Source organism: Podarcis muralis, chromosome 2, assembly GCF_964188315.1.
Source record: "Podarcis muralis chromosome 2, rPodMur119.hap1.1, whole genome shotgun sequence".
In the NCBI taxonomy this organism is placed as follows: domain Eukaryota; kingdom Metazoa; phylum Chordata; class Lepidosauria; order Squamata; family Lacertidae; genus Podarcis; species Podarcis muralis.
The window spans coordinates 47,238,073-47,255,526 of record NC_135656.1 but is presented as its reverse complement, the minus strand read 5'-3'; the positions used below and the strand labels follow the sequence as shown (position 1 = coordinate 47,255,526).

At 40.0% G+C, this 17,454-nt stretch overlaps 1 protein-coding gene and 1 long non-coding RNA gene across 15 annotated transcripts in view; one reads left to right on the top strand and one right to left on the bottom strand.

The window, feature by feature from the left end:
* TENM2 (teneurin transmembrane protein 2) overlaps positions 1–13,345 on the bottom strand; it is a 753,358-nt gene extending 740,013 nt beyond the window's left edge. For all 12 annotated transcript variants that reach the window (XM_028717464.2, XM_028717467.2, XM_028717466.2 and 9 more), the window contains exon 1: positions 13,057–13,345. The gene's annotated coding sequence lies outside the window, so the exon portion shown is untranslated. The remainder of the gene's footprint in view (positions 1–13,056) is intronic.
* LOC114590888 (uncharacterized) lies at positions 12,966–16,850 on the top strand. 3 transcript variants are annotated; one of them, XR_003705185.2, is made up of 3 exons: positions 12,966–13,123; positions 14,300–14,336; positions 14,709–16,850. It is a non-coding gene; the product is annotated as an uncharacterized LOC114590888 (long non-coding RNA). The 3 variants fall into 3 exon arrangements; XR_013391869.1 differs by lacking the exon at positions 12,966–13,123 and adding an exon at positions 13,349–13,560; XR_013391870.1 differs by lacking the exon at positions 12,966–13,123 and adding an exon at positions 13,353–13,560 and having other exon boundaries at positions 14,712–16,850.
* Positions 16,851–17,454: the final 604 nt, after the last annotated feature.

Sequence of the window (17,454 nt, the reverse complement as noted above, 5' to 3'; positions counted from 1 at the left end):
GTTGTTAAAGATTGTTCAGTAGTCAGAAGGGAACTGAACATATTTTCCCAATTTAATTAGACATCAGACCATGGCCTTCTGATGACTGTACACCTGTCCTCTCTCCTCCAAGTGTAAATTCCATTACCACATGAGTCTCACTTCTGTTTACCCTCAATTTTCTATGGTAGCTATTTCCTAAGCAGTGTAGTACATTAAGTGAATTATATTTATGCAAAACTCCTTATTTAGATATTTTATTCATTTTATTTTGGTCTAGAGATTTGGATTTGTGTGCTGAAGTCAAAAGACAGTGGTGGTACGTGCAGCCTGTCCCCCCTCTCCCCACCTATGCATACGAAGAGAGAGTAACTCCTTGCCATTCAGTTTTAAATTATTAAATTATCAATGGATTTTTCAGCATCCCTTGTCTTCCCCCTATCAAGCATAATTTATTTTGAAGTACAGTGGTACCTCGGGTAACATACGGTTCAGGTTACATACGCTTCAGGTTACAGACTCCGCTAACCCAGAAATAGTACCTTGGGTTAAGAACTTTGCTTCAGGATGAGAACAGAAATCGTGCTCCAGCAGCGCGGCAGCAGTGGGAGGCCCCATTGGCTAAAGTGGTGCTTCAGGTTAAGAACAGTTTCAGGTTAAGAATGGACCTCCAGAACGAATTAAGTACTTAACCTGAGGTACCACTGTAGTTGCAGTGTAAATATTGATACTGATAAGAGATATTAATCAGAGAAACAAGAACACTTTTAATGTTATATTAAAAGTGGCTTGCAGGTTTCACAAAAAGCTCATTATTTATAAAGAAATAAGGGGTTTCAGTATTATTCATAAAAAAAATAAGGGCTTTGGTCATGAATAAGCAAAAATCTACCTAGGACTTTATCAAACTTTGTTGCTAATCAAAAGTCTTTCAGGATTTTAGTCTATTAGGCTCTCTCTATCTCTTTTTAAGAAAGAAAATGATAAAGGGAGAAAAGTGGTCAGGCTGAGATTTTATTGTCAAAGATGTTTCCCTTTTGATCTTACATCAGGGTAGAAGGGCTTAGAAGGAAGAATAGTGTATAATATTTTGAATGTAGAATGATCAATCTGCCTGTGCATGCTATGTGGTTAAAATTCAGTGCAGCAACTTTAGCCTGCTTAAAAGTAGCCTGACTGCATTATGATTGACTGTATGGGGAAAAGTTACCTTTATTATTAAACTTATTTATGTAAAATCAGAAATAGGATTCCTTTTCTTTTTATTGCAAGGACTTCAGCTTGGGAGGAGACAATCAGCCCTCCTGCAGATACCTTTTTATTTAGCCTCCACCTGCTTGAGCACCTTGCCTAGGATAAAGTCCAAAAATGTTGTAAAAATAGCATGAAAATATGCTGCAGGTGTCTCTTTTATTGATGGTTTTTAAATTTTGATATTTTTTTTAAATGTATGCTATACCATCCTTTACACAGGATGACAATTATCAAAAAATAATATGCAAGCGTGTTGAGCAGCCAGTAAGTACTGGCATCAACTGTTTCCTATGTGCCATCAAATATGTTGTAGAGCTGCTTGATCATAAATATACATTCTGAGGAGCCCTAATCATACAACCATGACCTGCAAAATAATGCATTTTCACTTGAGCAGAGGATAAAAATAATCAAAGCTACAAGGAGAATCATATGCAAAGTCATTCTGGGGGTAGACGAAGAGTTGGGTGAGTTCTTCTGGACTAGTGGCGCTTACAACAAAGCATGTTTAGCAAGAATTAATATAAGCCCAGAAATTTTATATATATATATATATATATATATATATATATATATATATATATATATATATGATGGTGCATTTTGCAACAGGGATATTGCAGTAGTTCTTTACTCACCCTCAATATACAGCATATGCAGGTGCTTGTGAAAACGAAGCTTTTCTTGTTCAAAAATGTGCTTTTAGCAACCGCAAAAAGAATGAGTTGCTAGTTTCTCCCTTAGTGATAAGAAAACAACTTCAGTCTGCAACTCATCACAGTTGCTCTTACTGCTAACTGTTGACTAAAGTGGTGTTGTTGCTCCAGGGAATAGTTATAGTCTTAAATACATAAAATAAGGTTAAGAGAAAACATAGGAAAGATGAAATTAGTTTTCTTTCTAGCAGATACCTAAAGCTGAGTTGCACGCTTTACTTGTGCTGAAAGGCCTTTCTTTATGCCATTAGTTTGCATATCTGAGTTCTTTCACATGTGCACTGCATTGTAGCCTGCTTATTTAAGAGTGAGTACCACTGAACTCAAGTGGATCTTCTTGAGTAAGCATAGCTATGACTCCACCAGGTGGAATTCAACATTGTGCCAATATGATAGTCCTGTTAGCAGAAGCATTTCTGCTTGCCAGACAAAATGATATTCCCTCTTCCCACTTCCCATGATTTCTGAGGGTTCTCCTGACACCCCCCCCCCAAACAGATCTGGGGAAGGGTGTGGGGTGTGAGAAGAGGAAGGGAGTCCCATTGCACTAGTGGGACTCATTGTGCTGGCTTTCTCTAGGAAACAACTTACGTAGTTGATTCCAGCTTGATGTAGTCTTGTGTTACAATGGCTTAATTTTTAAGAAAGGTACTGTAAATACTCAGTTTACAAGGAACTGAAGATGTCTACAGTTTCTCAAGCATTATGCAATCAGCCCTTACACGGTGCTGGGTCATATACATGCTTACCAGAAGTCTCAGTATGTTCAACAGGGCTTATACTCAAGTTACTGTGTTCTTTATTGGGTTAAGGGAGTTGAAGTCCAGCAACATCTGGAGGTCCACAACTTCCTTTTTCTTCCTCTAGTCTAGATCATGTCTGTGGAACCTTTGGCCCTCCAGATGGTGACAAATGATAACTCTCATCTACCAGAAGTCTGGAGTGAAACAATCCAGACTAATTTCTACTAATTGGCATGTCTGTTTGCAGAGAAAACCTTAGTGCAGGCACAGCTGTTCAAGCTCTGTCCTACCTTGTCCATGTAGAATGATTGATAATGGCCACATTCAATATAGCATTCCTCTATTTTTTCTTTGGCAGCCTGGCCCAGCATGTGATAACATCTAAACTAGTGCTCGAATAACTTCTGAACAGGAATTTTTGAGACGGTCAAAAAAATTTATTAGGTGGTTGTGTAGATTAATTCATGTCATTAGTTAGTGCCCTATTGTTACAAAGTGGAAGCATAGGTAAGACTAGCTTTGTTCTTTGTCTGAGTTAAGAATATAATAAAAAAGCATGCTGGATAAATTCAGCATCCTGTTTTCACAGTGGCCAGATGCATTTCACAGATGCTTATGGGAAATCCACAAGCAGGACCTGAATGCAACAGAGCTCTCCTCTCTTGTAATTCCTCATTGTTTGGTATGTCGTTTGTATGCCAATCCCTTTCTTGCTTACTAGTTTTGTTAGTAACCCTTTACTTTTGGGAAGCGGTAGCAGCTCATAATATTCACTTTGCAAAACCAGGAACTAGTCTGTTTTTAAAGAGAAAAATGTAAGGAATATATACAGTTCAGTCAGTATGGAATTAGTATTCCAGGTCATGCTATTCTGTTTCCCACAAGATGCCTTAAGGCTACAGGAACATACAAGATTTTCTCTCTCTCTCTCACCCACCACCTATTTGACAGATCAGTGTAGACATTACACAAACTACATGTTTTTTGAAACATGGTCTGATTGTTCAAGCTTTGTTCAAGGAGTTCCCAGACTATTTTTTTTTAAAAATGAAAAGTTGGCCAACATCAGTTTTAAACGGAACGGATGAAGAAGTCTATGTTCAAAAGCTTTATCCATTTAAAATCTGGGGTCCATTTTATGGCTAGTGTTTAATCTATTATATTCTAAGGTAAAAAAAGAAAAGAAAAAAGAAACCTACAATATCCTAGTAATCCAAGTGCAATAGTAGAATTCCAAGAACTATAGTGCAGACAAGATAAATACATACTGAATGTAATTTATACCCCCCATGTATCCTTTTGAATGCATGCAAGATATTTTCTTTCCCTCCTCCCTCACCCTCACCCCCCCTCTCTCTCTCACGCACACACAGTGTGTCTCTGTCTCTTGCCTCTTTCTCTCTCACAGGATTCTTGTTGATAAAACTTCTTGTGACTTTTAAGCACTTAGGCCAGTCTAATTAGACTGAAATTTGCGTCCTACATTTCTTCTGTAACATAACTCAAGGATAGGGTTGCCATATTTCGAAAAGTGAACATCCGGACACAAAAGTTTTTGAGCTTTTCTTAGTTTTACCCAAAGTTGTTGAGCTTTTTATACAAAATCTCAAAAAATTAAATAAAATTGAAGTTTTTGACCTCTGACACTGCTTCAGACTGCAGTATTCTGGCTATGTCCGGGAAATTCCAGATGTATAGCAACCCTACTCAAGGAGGAGTGCATGTGGTTCCCCGTTGATCAGCACTGAGCCAGGCACTAACCAGACTCAGATTTCCTTAGCTTCAGCAAAGTAATGGCTTCCTGTGTCTTTAGACGAAACCTAGGACCATATTTTTTTTAATGCTATAATGTAATAATACACACACAAAATAAAAAATATGTTTCTTTCATTGTTAAAAAGCAAATACATTATTTACTCTGAAACAAATGAACTTCATATATCTTAATTTAGTTGCCCTAAATAATGTATGTTTTATGAAATTGAGACTAAAAGAAAGGGCAAATAAACTTAATATTAATTATTGAAATCTCTAACTCTGTCAGAGGGGACAATTTCAACCTAATTTTCAATTCAGATTTCTAGACTCTCTTTTGACACTACATATAAAAAAGAGAGTCTTCTTTTCTCCCCTATAATTAGATAAGTGCTGCATCATTCTGTTACAATAGTAGCAACATTACACTTAAGAGTTGGGCATATTTCAAATTTGCAAACGATTCCTGGGAAAGTCTGCAACATATGCACACCCAGTATAGACAAGATTCTTTTAACATGATAGAACAATATTAGTTCAGATCAAAATGTGGGCCATCTACTAGTATGTATTTCTTAAAAGAAAAGTGAGCTATAATTTACATGTTTGCATCAGGGCCAGTCTGCTCATGAGGCGGGATAGCAGCCACCTTGGGCAGCAGAAGCCCAAAGGCAGTGTCCCTGTGGACACCCAGCTCACCCCGCCACTGGAGAAGAAGCTATGTTGGCAGCAGTGCCAGCTTCCAGTGAGATTCCACTGAGAGCTGCCATTGTTGCAGGCACCACCACACAAACCAGGCAGGGGAGGAGATGGCCTTGCCTGGCAGATTGTTCCTATTTCACCTCAGGTGGTGAAACAGGATGCACCACTGCTGAAATGTAGCGTATTTCACAATGTCTTTTATAAATCTAAACAAACATCCTTCGCCACATGGGCATCATACCTGCTAATGGAGGGATCCTATAGAGTTTGACCAAGTCATATTTTCATTTCCACCTTTAGTGTGAACACAGGCAGCTGTATCCTGAATGAGCAGATTCAACGTTCATCCACTTGGTGCTCTCCAGATGTTTGGGGTTACAACTCCCATCGGATCTAGCTGGTGTGATGACACCATGCTCCAATTCACTAATAACCACTCTCAGATAGCACTGGGGGGGAAAGCACCCTACAGCACAACTGTCAGGAGGCTGAACTATAGCCACTCAATACTACTATCTGAAACCAACCCTGCAGGTAGGAGCAGAATTATGATTAACAGAGGTGATCCAGGAGGATACCATTGTCAATGGTATCAAAAACTGCTGACAGATCAAGGAGAAGCAACACGTTTGCACTCTTCCGTACCTCCATACCCAATAAAGATAGTTTATCAGGGCAACAAATACTAATTCGGTCCCCCAAGCTGGCCTGTAGTCAGACTGCAGTAAGTCCAGATAATTTGTTTTTTTCAGGAGTGTCTGGAGCTGAGCTGCCTAGAGTTCAACAGGGAAAAAGGTGTCAAAGATCTCTGGGTCCAGGGTAGGGCTTTTCAGGAGCAACAAACATGCTATTGCCTCTTTAAGAGAAAGCAGGCACCAAATTCAAGCAAAAGCGTGTTAACTACAATCTAATCAAGTTCCCCTAGTGAGTTTGAGTAGGCTAGGATGGGCATATGTTACTAAAATACCTTTTTCAGAAACTGATGCCACCAGACAACACAGTACATGAAAAATCTTTACTGAATCTGTCATAATAACGGTGTCCAAGTAGTCATGGAGATGAATGACCTTATCTCAAAGTGCCTTATAAGCTTGTCACAGCAGATATCTGAGTATGGTTGCACTTAAGACATGGGCCAGAGAGAGTTCACCTTTCTTTCCTCCCCCCTGCTTCAGATGGTCCACCAACATTGTGGAGAAGAATTTGGGGGCATACAGAGGTCTGCGGGGGAGGGGAATGAAGTCCTGCTCTGCTCACACATGAATAGCATTGGCCATGCCCCAATATAACTTGCAAACAAGGTAAACAGCTAATAGTCAACTCACATTTTAATAACACGAAGTGCTGTTGCTTTCCTATTTACAGTATAATGTACTGACCTCTCAATGATGGCAGCAGTTGCTAGATGGTTTCTCTCCCCCCCCCCCAGCATAATCCAGCTGATCACATACAACATTTACAAAACCTTTAATATATGTTTATAATTATTATTAAAAACAAAATATAACTGAATGCATTTTGAAAACATCATGGCTTCTAACTTGGCATCCTCCCCACCCGTTCAAATGTTGCTTGCAACTCACTGTCACTGCATGCAGACCTTTTAAAAAAGGATTTTATACCATGTAAATGACTGATGCGTTTCTGCCAGAATTATTAATTCTGCATCAGATGACAGGGTGACGAGAGAAATACAGCCAGCCACCTGCAGCTGGTATAATCTGTATACGTATCTAAATGCCCCTTTCCTTATTAAGTATTCTAGAATATATTAGTGTATCTCCTGCAACAGAACTTTTAGTATGCCTTTAATGTTACACTTATGAAATGTGGGTTGTATTTCACCTTCACTCTTGTATACTGGCTATATAGTTTTGCTAGAATAAACCAACATTTCACTTTAGAACCAACTCCAGTTATGTGTTACATATGAATTCTGGGAAATGTGGTTTGTTTTAGCCAAAATTAATTTAAACAAACCAGAATCAAACTCTGATTTGATATTCTCACTTGTTAACTTCATTTGGTTTGAACAAACCATAGTCTGCTGGGTCCATATGTAGCACAGAACTGTTGTTTGTTCTATAGTTGAAGACTTCAACCTCCTTTTGCATATATAAAAAAAATAGTGGGCGAGTGTGAGAGTAAATGTTTTATCAATCAATTGATCAGGCCATAGTCAGACTGTTCAGTATGCCACTTAGCTCATTTCAGGCAATAAACTAACCATAGTTTAACTAATTGCAAATGAGTTGTGGTGAGCCTTGAGCTTGTATACTTCCCCTCTAACTGTAAAAAGAGAGTGAAACATTCCGCTTTCATTTTAGAACAAACAACAGTTGCAACTTTGGTATGCAGATCTATGGTTTCTTCTAACCCAAGGAAATGTTGTAAGCCATCCAGAGTGGCTGGAGAAACCCAGTCAAATGCTATAAATATCATCATCATCATCATCATCATCATCTGTTAAATGAACAAAGCAGGAGCTGCTTTGATCCTGGTTTGTTAAATCAGCTTTGGTTAAAACAGATCCCATTGAAGAACTATGGTTTGTTTCCAGGTGAAAGTAGAAGCTCTCACTCTCTTCCTATTGCACACAAACACAGAAAGGAGGGCAGCAGTGTGGAAGCATGGGGTTCACCATGATTCATTTGCAGTCATCTAAAGTTCAGATTCTAAACTATTGATTATCTGAAGTAGGTTATATATTTCTCCTATTTACTAGTTAACTAAAGGTCTGCAGATATAAATTCTGTTGCATTCTTAACTCTGGAGATAAAAGCAAGTGTGTTGTCTCCCATTCCCAAATGTAGCTGAGAACTCGCTTCGTAAGACAATGTTTGCTATATGTAATAATCACCAAGAGTTATCTCCTAGCTCTTCGAAGTAAAGTGGAACTCCTAGCTGCATGCTATATTTGCTGTTGAGATGTCAAATTGTATCCCCTTTTGGGGATGATTATTACATTATTAATGTCATTCGATAAAACTTAAAGGAACCAATTTATTACTTTAACATATAGATTGCCTTCTTCTGTGAAAAAGAATCTATAGATAACAATATAAGAGATTTTATATGAAGAAACCAATACACTGTTTATCCAAAAAGTCTGTTTTCTAATATTGAGGAAGTCAGGAAAGAGAATTTACAAAAACAAAAACAACCATATCTGAACATTAGTGACACTGGGAATTCCCAACAAATACCAATAATACTATACAAAGATCAGCTAATAGAAGAGGCCACAATATAATATTAAGAAATGCCTCTAGAGGATTGAATGAGACCAATGTTGCAGCTACACTTTCATTTTAAAGAATGCTGTTTTGAAACCCCATGTAAAGAAGAACTGCAAGAGTAAACGCACAATGTGCCACAAGACTAGAGACCACTGGTGCACAAAGGCAGTCTTTTATATGACTGAAACAGCTTGATACATGCACAAAGTCATTTAGTACCTTACCTCCTACATATACTGTTTTCAGATCTACTATATGTGAATTGTTCTGCACAGTTAGAAATCAAAACAAATGATGCGTTGATGTTAATTGCCGTGGAAACATAACAATGTGAACAAAAGATCCCCCCAAAACTTGATTCCCCCTGTGCATTGTGTCCTAAGTAAGAATGGTCTATGTTTCTATATATGTATACAAGAACAAGTATTTTACAAGAGGCACTCATAGTTAGACTGAAAAATTGCATTTCATCTCAATTCATGAAATGATCTCATTAGTTTAACAGCAAACACTTGTCATATTCTGTAAATATGCTGTTGGTTAACTTGTAAACTACCCCAAAGCACTTGAATTAAAAAGTTGTCTATTAATTTATAAAATAAATTATGTATTATTTTACTTTTTCTCTTTGCATTACACAAGTGGGGAGGGGGGAAGCTTTTTTCCAAAAAGAATTTGACAGCTATATTTACACAGTAAATTTTAAATTGTAAATGTTCACTACCACAATCCTTACCACAATCCTTACACTTGAATAAATCTTGACTTCTGGGTAAAATTATTGTTAAGAAGGTTTTTTATTATTATTCTATACTTGTGTTACATTATTACATTATCACATTCACCTCTAGCAGTTACTATATATATCCATTACTTTTCAAAGGTCAGTGGGAACTGGCTGGTAATACTGCGTTCTAGTGACTCTCCATTTAATTTGCAAAAAAGGGCTTGAACAAACTGACAGAGGAATCCTGAACAGATTTACTTAGAAGTATATCACCAAGGCTGAGATCCTAAACACACTCACTAACTTGGAACAGAGCACAGTTATATCAATGAGACTGAATTTTAAGAAATGTGCTGAGGATTAGGATATAGGTCATTCTCTCTTAGTTTAGCCTCCATCACTCTAAAAACGGGGGTGGGGGGAGAAACCTTATTACAATGTCAGCTCAGACACCTCCAGTCTTTTCCAAATACAACATGAGTCCTAAGACGACAGACAAATCTGACTGTCAGCCGCCTCAGATCAATACTCCTGGAGCAGTAGTAATTCTCTCTCTGACCCAACAACTGCAGGCACCTTTTGTCTGCCTTCCTATGTAGCTATTTGACTTCTGGAGGAGGGTACAGAGATTTAAAGCATAGGTCATTCTGCAAGGGGGATCATTTGTGACAGTATTCTCAGCCAACTATTCTTCCCTTCACAACATATAAAAGATGAAAGTTGTGCTTCTTGCAAATAAAACTAGCATCCATCTCTTACCTTGCAACATTTGTCTTTTTGTCTTTTTTTTGGTAGTAACAAGATTCTAATTCCATAAAGTTGAGCAAAACAAATATTTGCAGTTATATTCCATTATATTTTTAGTCTCTTTAGAAGTTCACTCTTTTAAAACAACTAGTCCAGTATATGCATTTAGGAAAATACATCACCCTGATTTAGGACACAAGTGGTTCATTTTGGGAGTCAACCATTTGTTTCACATGCCACTATTGTCCTCTTCTATTTATATAAGTTCATATCACACTCAAGTTACTTTAATGAACTAAAAAGACAATCTTATTAATTTTAGCATAGAAGTTATGACAGAGGGTTTTTTTATATAAAAAATAGTGATCCAACTATATAACAGTTCTGAGTCATATGAGCAAAATGAAGTCATGGTGGGTTTTTGTGTTTTAAACTGTGAAGTGTGAACATCGGTATTTCATGCATTGCTTTTTTAACCTAAGAAATAAAATACTGATTTGCATATTCACTTACCATGCCAATGTCTATAGTTGTTTCTATTTGATTTAGTACCCAACAAATATTGGGTACTAAATCAAATAGAAAAAACTATAGTGTTTGTGCAACAATGTCATTTCTGGCACCACGAAATGCCAAGAAACCAAAAAGTCATCTGACAAATGCCTGAAATGCCTAGATTTTATTCCCTGATCATAACCAGTACACACAGGTGGGGATAGCAAACCTAGAAATGGGTGGATGGGTGGAGTTTGCTGTGCTATAGACACAGAAGAATCCAACCCAATATATCTTTGTAATAACAAACTCTGTAAACCAAACATCTTGATTCAAAATACCAAAACAGTCCAACTAAATGCCAAACAAATGCATTCATATGACCCTAATAAGAACAGTGACCAGGCACACAATCTACAGGGAAGTTCTCTTCTGCAAGTCCAACTGAAAGGAACAGGACTTATGTGAGAGCATGTTAGCACTATTCTGCAACTCCCATTTATTTCAATATGGCATTCACAATAAACACTTCCCAGTAGATTATGCCCCAAATCACTTGACAAAGAACACTGAAAGAATGCATAATTTAAAGTAATGCATATTCATAGGATAAAACATATGGTCACAAACCAGCCCAAACTAAGTATTTTAGTTTAGTTTAGTTTAATGAGAGAGATTTAAGCATGAGATTCTCATTGAAATCAATAGGGAGAAAGTGCTTATTTTTATTGGATTTTCCACACTGTTATATAATAGTTGAGAAGGAAAGCAATATTTAAAACTTGAATTACTTTGAATATCATACTTATATAAGTGAATACTTTTTCTTTTTGGCATTTTGCCAAAGCCTGCTTGAAAGACATCTATGACCCTTGTCAGTGGTAGGAAAACTGACGTTGTTTGATAACATTAGTAATTTTTAAGACATCTTTTGAAAGACTCAAAACTAAAACATGCCAGTCTTATTTGGTTTCGCATCCTTACAGTTAATATGAAATTATCATTAATTAATATGAACAAAGTGTAAAGAGAATAATACATTTTTGCTTTATAAACAGTAGCTGGAAAAAACACACAACTAATATCCCAAGTTAATGTTAAATGATAAAGTTTGTGCAGGTGATTTGTGATGTTAGTCTCCCTCCCCACACCAAAAAAAGAATTATATGGTTTAAATTAATTTAATAATTAACTGTTTACTATCCTGACTATCTCTTCTGAAATTCATGACCTTTAGAAAAGTTTTATATAAGGTCATATTTTAATGTAACACTATAGTGACTCCTGGAGTTTCATTTATGGAAGACCTTCATTTTTAAACTCATGCAGTTGAACATGGCAAAGTATCATTTATATAGTATTATTTCAGCAGAGTGTCTCTAAAACCTGAAGCTGTATTTAGACTTATTTTTTACATGCAGCATTGGCATCACGTATGTTTTACAGTGCAACTTGAATGTTTCTATAGCCACTGCTGACTGGCTTACCTATTTTCCCTTCTATAATGAACTTTGTTAAAAAACAGAACTGATAAATATAGTTAGTCCATATCTTATGCATCGGTTCTAAAGATATGTTATGATTGTTTGTCCTAAAATTTAAAGCTATGCTTGACAGGAAGACCTTAAAAGGAGATATAATGCAAAGGTATCAAAAGCCTGCCACCTTACAGCTCCATTTTCTTTCATCAGGTTTGCTAACCTAAATATCACTACACCAATTGGCATGATGACAATAAATCAAGCTGCTACACAGTGTAAAGTCTACCAGGAGTGATATCAGCAAATGCTATACACTGGACTTAGGTATGAGTAGTACAAAACTAGCAATCTCCCTCTCCCACCACATTTTGGAATGCATATTAAGTGGAATTTAGCAACAGCTCAAGCACTGGACAGTATGTGATGCACTAAAGCACGTCCACGTTTATGGTCTTTGCAAGCAACATGAGCAGTGTTTGTCCTTTATTGCCTCCTGGAAATCTGCAGCAGTAATGCATAGCAACATTTATAAAATGAAATAAAATAAAAATGACACATAGAATACAAATGCTTTCTTGCTCTTAGTTCTGACTATTCCAACCAACGTGCCCCTTTGCAAAGCAGTTTCTGGGTTAAACGACACCTCTCTCATCTATCGCGTTACCCAAAAACTGGAATAAAATTGCACTTGAAATGTGTGGTTGGGGGTGTGGGGTGTGGGGGGAAAAAAGGAACCTTGAAGACCAAATAAATAAATAAATAAATAACATAACGTTCAATAGAAACCACCCACTAATAATAAACAGCCCACAAACCAACAACATGGAAACTCCATTGAAGCACAACAAATGTCAACAGCCAAAGATGACAATTAATGAGCAGAGAAAGCAGCAGCAGCACTTCTAGAGCAGGGACAAGAGAGCGAGTCCTCCTGGAACTCGGGCAACTAATGACCTCTCTCCAAGTGCTGAATCCAAGGAGACTAACCCCTCGCCAGCGAAAAAGCAGCCGAAGTTGTCGACGGCACTCGCGTGCAATTACGGGAGGCAAAGGGGGGGGGGGGGAGGGAGGGGAAGACCGAAAGAAAGCGGGGGGGGGGCGGTAGGGGGGGAGAGAAAGAGAAAGAGCGAGCGGGCTGCAGTTTGAGGCGCCGATGCAGAGCTAGGAGAACCCCTTAAGCATGCAGACAACTACACGACAGAAGTGAAGAGCGTTTACCAGCGGCGGCGGCGGCAGCAGCAGCAGCAGGTTGAGCAGCCGGAGCTCCTCACACCATCTCCGTGAGGTAACTTCGCCAGCAGAGCCCTGGCGGATTCCTTCACTGAGGGAGGGGAGGCCCCTCCTGAGGGGAAAAAAGGCGCGATATCCCGAGCGGCCAAAGCGTCTCTCCTGTCGCCGGGCTCGTGCCTCCACCGGCGCCGGGGAGAGCCGAGGGAGGAAGGCTGCCTGCCTTGCCTGCCTGCAAGCTTAGCCACCCAAGCAGCTCAGTGGCAGCTGCTCTCTGAATCCAGCCTAGCGGCGGGCGGCACAACCACCAGGTTGCACGAGCTCCTGAATGGGGGGCGCGAGCCAATCCCCGGGCTCAGTGGCGCGCGCGCAGGGGTACCGTGCACAGGCGCGCCCGGCCGCCGGCTGCCTGCAAACAGCGAGAGCAGCAGCAGCAGCAGCTTTAAAGCCAGAGCGGCAGCCGCGGCGGTGGTGGCGGCGAACAGCGGCCGCTGGGTTGGTTTATTTATTTTTTTTGCTCTGTGCAGGGCAGGGCTGGGGAGGTTATGCAGGGTGCGAGACGCGAAGGCGGCATTTGTTTTCCCTCGCGGCTGCTCAGGCAGTTAAAGGGGAATCTCAGATATATATATTTTCCCCTTTTCTCGCGCGCGCGCGCCAGGCGCTTTCCCGCTGCTGGGAAGGTCCCGCATAGGCGAGCGTTGGCGAGGCGGGGAGGCGTTTGCCAGCAAAGGTAGCAGGCGGTTGGGGGTCGGATGTCAAGTTCCCAGCAAGTGCTTGGGGCTCAGGACAAGGTCTCTGACAGCACTGGAGGGGAAAGGGTGGAGTTTCCCCATAGCATCTCCATGGCGGTGGGGCAGGTAAGATGGCTCTCTCGTGCGCTGTTAGGCTGCTGGCCTCCCCCCCCCCAAAAAAAGCCCTCTTTAATAATTGCACCGAAGGAGTCAATGGACATTTCATTTGCACGTTGCTATGGGGAATAGGGAATGGCACTAGGGGAAAACTGAACAGGGAAGAATTTACTGGCAGGCTGAGGGCCTAAGTAAAAGTAAAATCTATGCTGCACTTGAAGGATCCTGGATTTTTAAAGTAAGGATACCTATGCCTTGTCAAAAACACACCTCTTGTTTATCGGCCTTCCTCATCTCTTAAGCCTCTGATAGCTGAGCAATATATTTTTAGGACCCACCCTATTCTTCATTTTGTTTTACCTGATTTCAATCTTTTCTTCTTATAGTGTTGTAACCCACCCTAGGCCCTGTGGTGAAAGCCAGGTAAGAAATCAAATAAATAAATAAATACGCCTTAAAAAAAAAAAAAAAAAGATCCAGCAAGGCCTGTATGTACAAAACTCCAGGCCCAGAACATAAAGACTCCAAGATTTGCCTCATTTCTCCACACAAATTTCAAAAATATCCCAATTTCTGTTGACTACCACAGTGATGAGAAAATCGAAACTGGGCAAGTGATTTCTTATCTACAGTTCTTCTCTCACACCCCCATGCCTAATTGTGCTTTAAAGACACTGCACTTTTCACCAACATTTCTTTCTCCCCCTCCCATCATTCATAAGAATTGTGTGTACCTAGCAATAACATTTACAGAACTTTTAAATAGGCTTACTATATTCTTGTATTCTTTTTCAGCAGAAAAGTCAAGGATCGTGATGGAAATGGATACTCTTCACTTTGCTCAGGATATACTTGGTACTCACAGGGAAGAGTTGAACATTACAGCCTTTTATTTCTGTGATCTATAGAATTAGAGGGAGGCAATGACTACCTACTCCAATGAACAGTCCAGTTGCTGAACCATAAGTAAGGATGACTCCTGGGAATACTGTCATCTCTCCCAAAATATTTCATGGGATGCAGGTGGCACTGTGGTCTAAACCACAGAGCCTAGGGCTTGCCGATCAGAAGGTTGGCGGTTCGAATCCCCGCGATGGGGTGAGCTCCCGTTGCTCGGTCCCTGCTCCTGCCAACCTAGCAGTTCGAAAGCACCTCAAAGTGCAAGTAGATAAATAGGTACCGCTCCAGCAGGAAGGTAAATGGTGTTTCCATGTGCTGCTCTGGTTCGCCAGAAGTGGCTTAGTCATGCTGGCCACATGACCTGGAAGTTGTATGCCAGCTCCATCCGCCAGTAAAGCGATATGAGCACTGCAACCCTAGAGTTGTCCACGACTGGACCTAATGGTCAGGGGTCTCTTTATCCTTACCTTTACCATATGCACACATCTCCCAGGAACATAGCATAGTTTCTTGAATGCAAGCAAATGAATGATGAGTTTAAATTTTAAGAAGACGTAGTAAGCCTGAGATAGTTTCAAGAAGAAAAATAGATGGTTCCATCTATCTACCAACCTCCAGCTTGGCAAGTAGAAGCTAGTGAACTAACTCTGCCACTTTTTAAAAATTTTATTGTGAAAGAACTTGGCGAGGACTGAAAGACAAGCCTTCAGCCTCTCGCCAAAGAACCAATACAGTCATCTGTAAGAGAGCTCTGTAAGGGCAGCTTAATTAAAACGGAATAGAGCTTTTACAACCACATCAGAAAATTATTTGAAGGCTGGATAGCACACAGTTGTACACAAAAGAAGTCCAAAATGCTTCAGTAATACATTTTGATTGAAGTGTCAAGTGAAGAATAACATCTTTCCCACTCCTTTGTATGAAAGAGACTTCCAGGGAAATGCCTTTTTGTCCATACTTCATCATATAACTGGAAAACTTTGAAGGACATTACCTGACAACCAGTTTCTTCTTATTGGTGTCAGTGGCCTTAAACTAAAGTATGGGGGAAAAATTGACTTTCTAAACTTAAACCCACTTGTAGAACACTATGGATGTGCTATAGACATATTTGTATGTTATAGATCACCCTGTGATCTTTGGATGAAAGGCAGTATACAAATTTTAATAGTAGTAATAGTAGTAGTAGTAGTAGTAGTAGTACAGTATTTATATTCACAGGACTGGCCCTATCATTAGCCAAAGTGAGGCAACTGTCTCCAGTGGCAGAATGCTGGGAAGTGGCAGCAGTAGCCCCTGGCCTATCCTGCAGAGCTCCCTAGGCATTCCTCTCTGTTGCCACATGGGCTGTCCTGGTGCCCCTAAGATCGTCTGCAGCCTCGGGTTTGGTAAAGGATGCTATCTGATCGCCAGCATCAAAATAAGATTCAACTTCCAGTCTAGTCAGTTTCTGCATGTGGAGTGGGTGGGTGCCATCTTGTCCTTCACATCAGGCAGCAAATTTTCAGGGCCTGGGCCTGCTTATTTAGGTGTTGAAGTCATGAAGGGGCAACAATTGTAGAAAAGCTGTGCCCATGTTGCTTGGTTTATGCCAACTTTCCTGTGTTTCCTGTGTAACGTCTGCAGCTGGAAACTTTTTCTACTCCTGTAATTAAGTCTTACAGCATTCTCTGAATAAGAAGCCTCCACAGATACAAAATGTCCCTTGCTGCAGACAGAAGTTATACAAGGACAGGGGGAATCCAGAGGGAGCCATTTGATGACAGGGATAGGCCCCTACAGCCCTTTTCTCTATGTTGCCCTTTCATGGCTGTGACACCAGAGGAGGGCTAGTGTGGGGATCACATGAAACTGATGTCAAAGGCAAATTAATAATATGATGAACACTTAAATTAAAAGTGGGGACTGTTGGAAAAGATTAATGCAAACCTGCATGCCATGAATTTGATAAATTATGTGTGATGAGTGTTCATCAGTCAAGACCTCTGTGTGAAAGAACCAACCTCTGCTGTATGAAAATAAAATCCCTTTCCCTCAGATGAATTAGTGTAGCGTTAGAGCAACCCACACAATCCAGATCCCATTGTGCTTTGCAGCAGAAAGCAGACACACAGCCAGAGATGCTTGCAGAGTGAAAGCCCCAACTCTAAAGGGCCCATTGTTGTTTAGTCGTTTAGTCATGTCCGACTCTTCGTGAGGTCCCCCCAAATTGGGACCCTGCAATAAATTATTGTACAATAAATAAAGAAATTAATAAAGAAATGCAAAACATACCCAATGGCTCCATAGCTGTACCATACTTTTGAAAAGAGAGAGAGAGTAAAAGAAAGCAAGTATTCATGTGCAAAATAGGAAGTTTTCAGAGTTCTGCTTTTGGAGTCAGCTACATTCCACTCTATTATAAGATAGGTGTTACCTCACTCTTCAACACACACACACATCACAAGAGCATAGAGGGAGAAGGTGGAGGGAGAGAGAGAAAAGTCTAGAAGAGGTGTGTGCATCGGGGGTTGGGGTGGGGGTGGAGCGAGCAGAGGAAATCCCAGCACCTCAACATTCCAAACAAGAAGAGAAAAGAGACTTACAATCTTTGGCTACTTCTGCAAAGTGTGTGTTTGTGTACACACCGTAATGGTTCTCA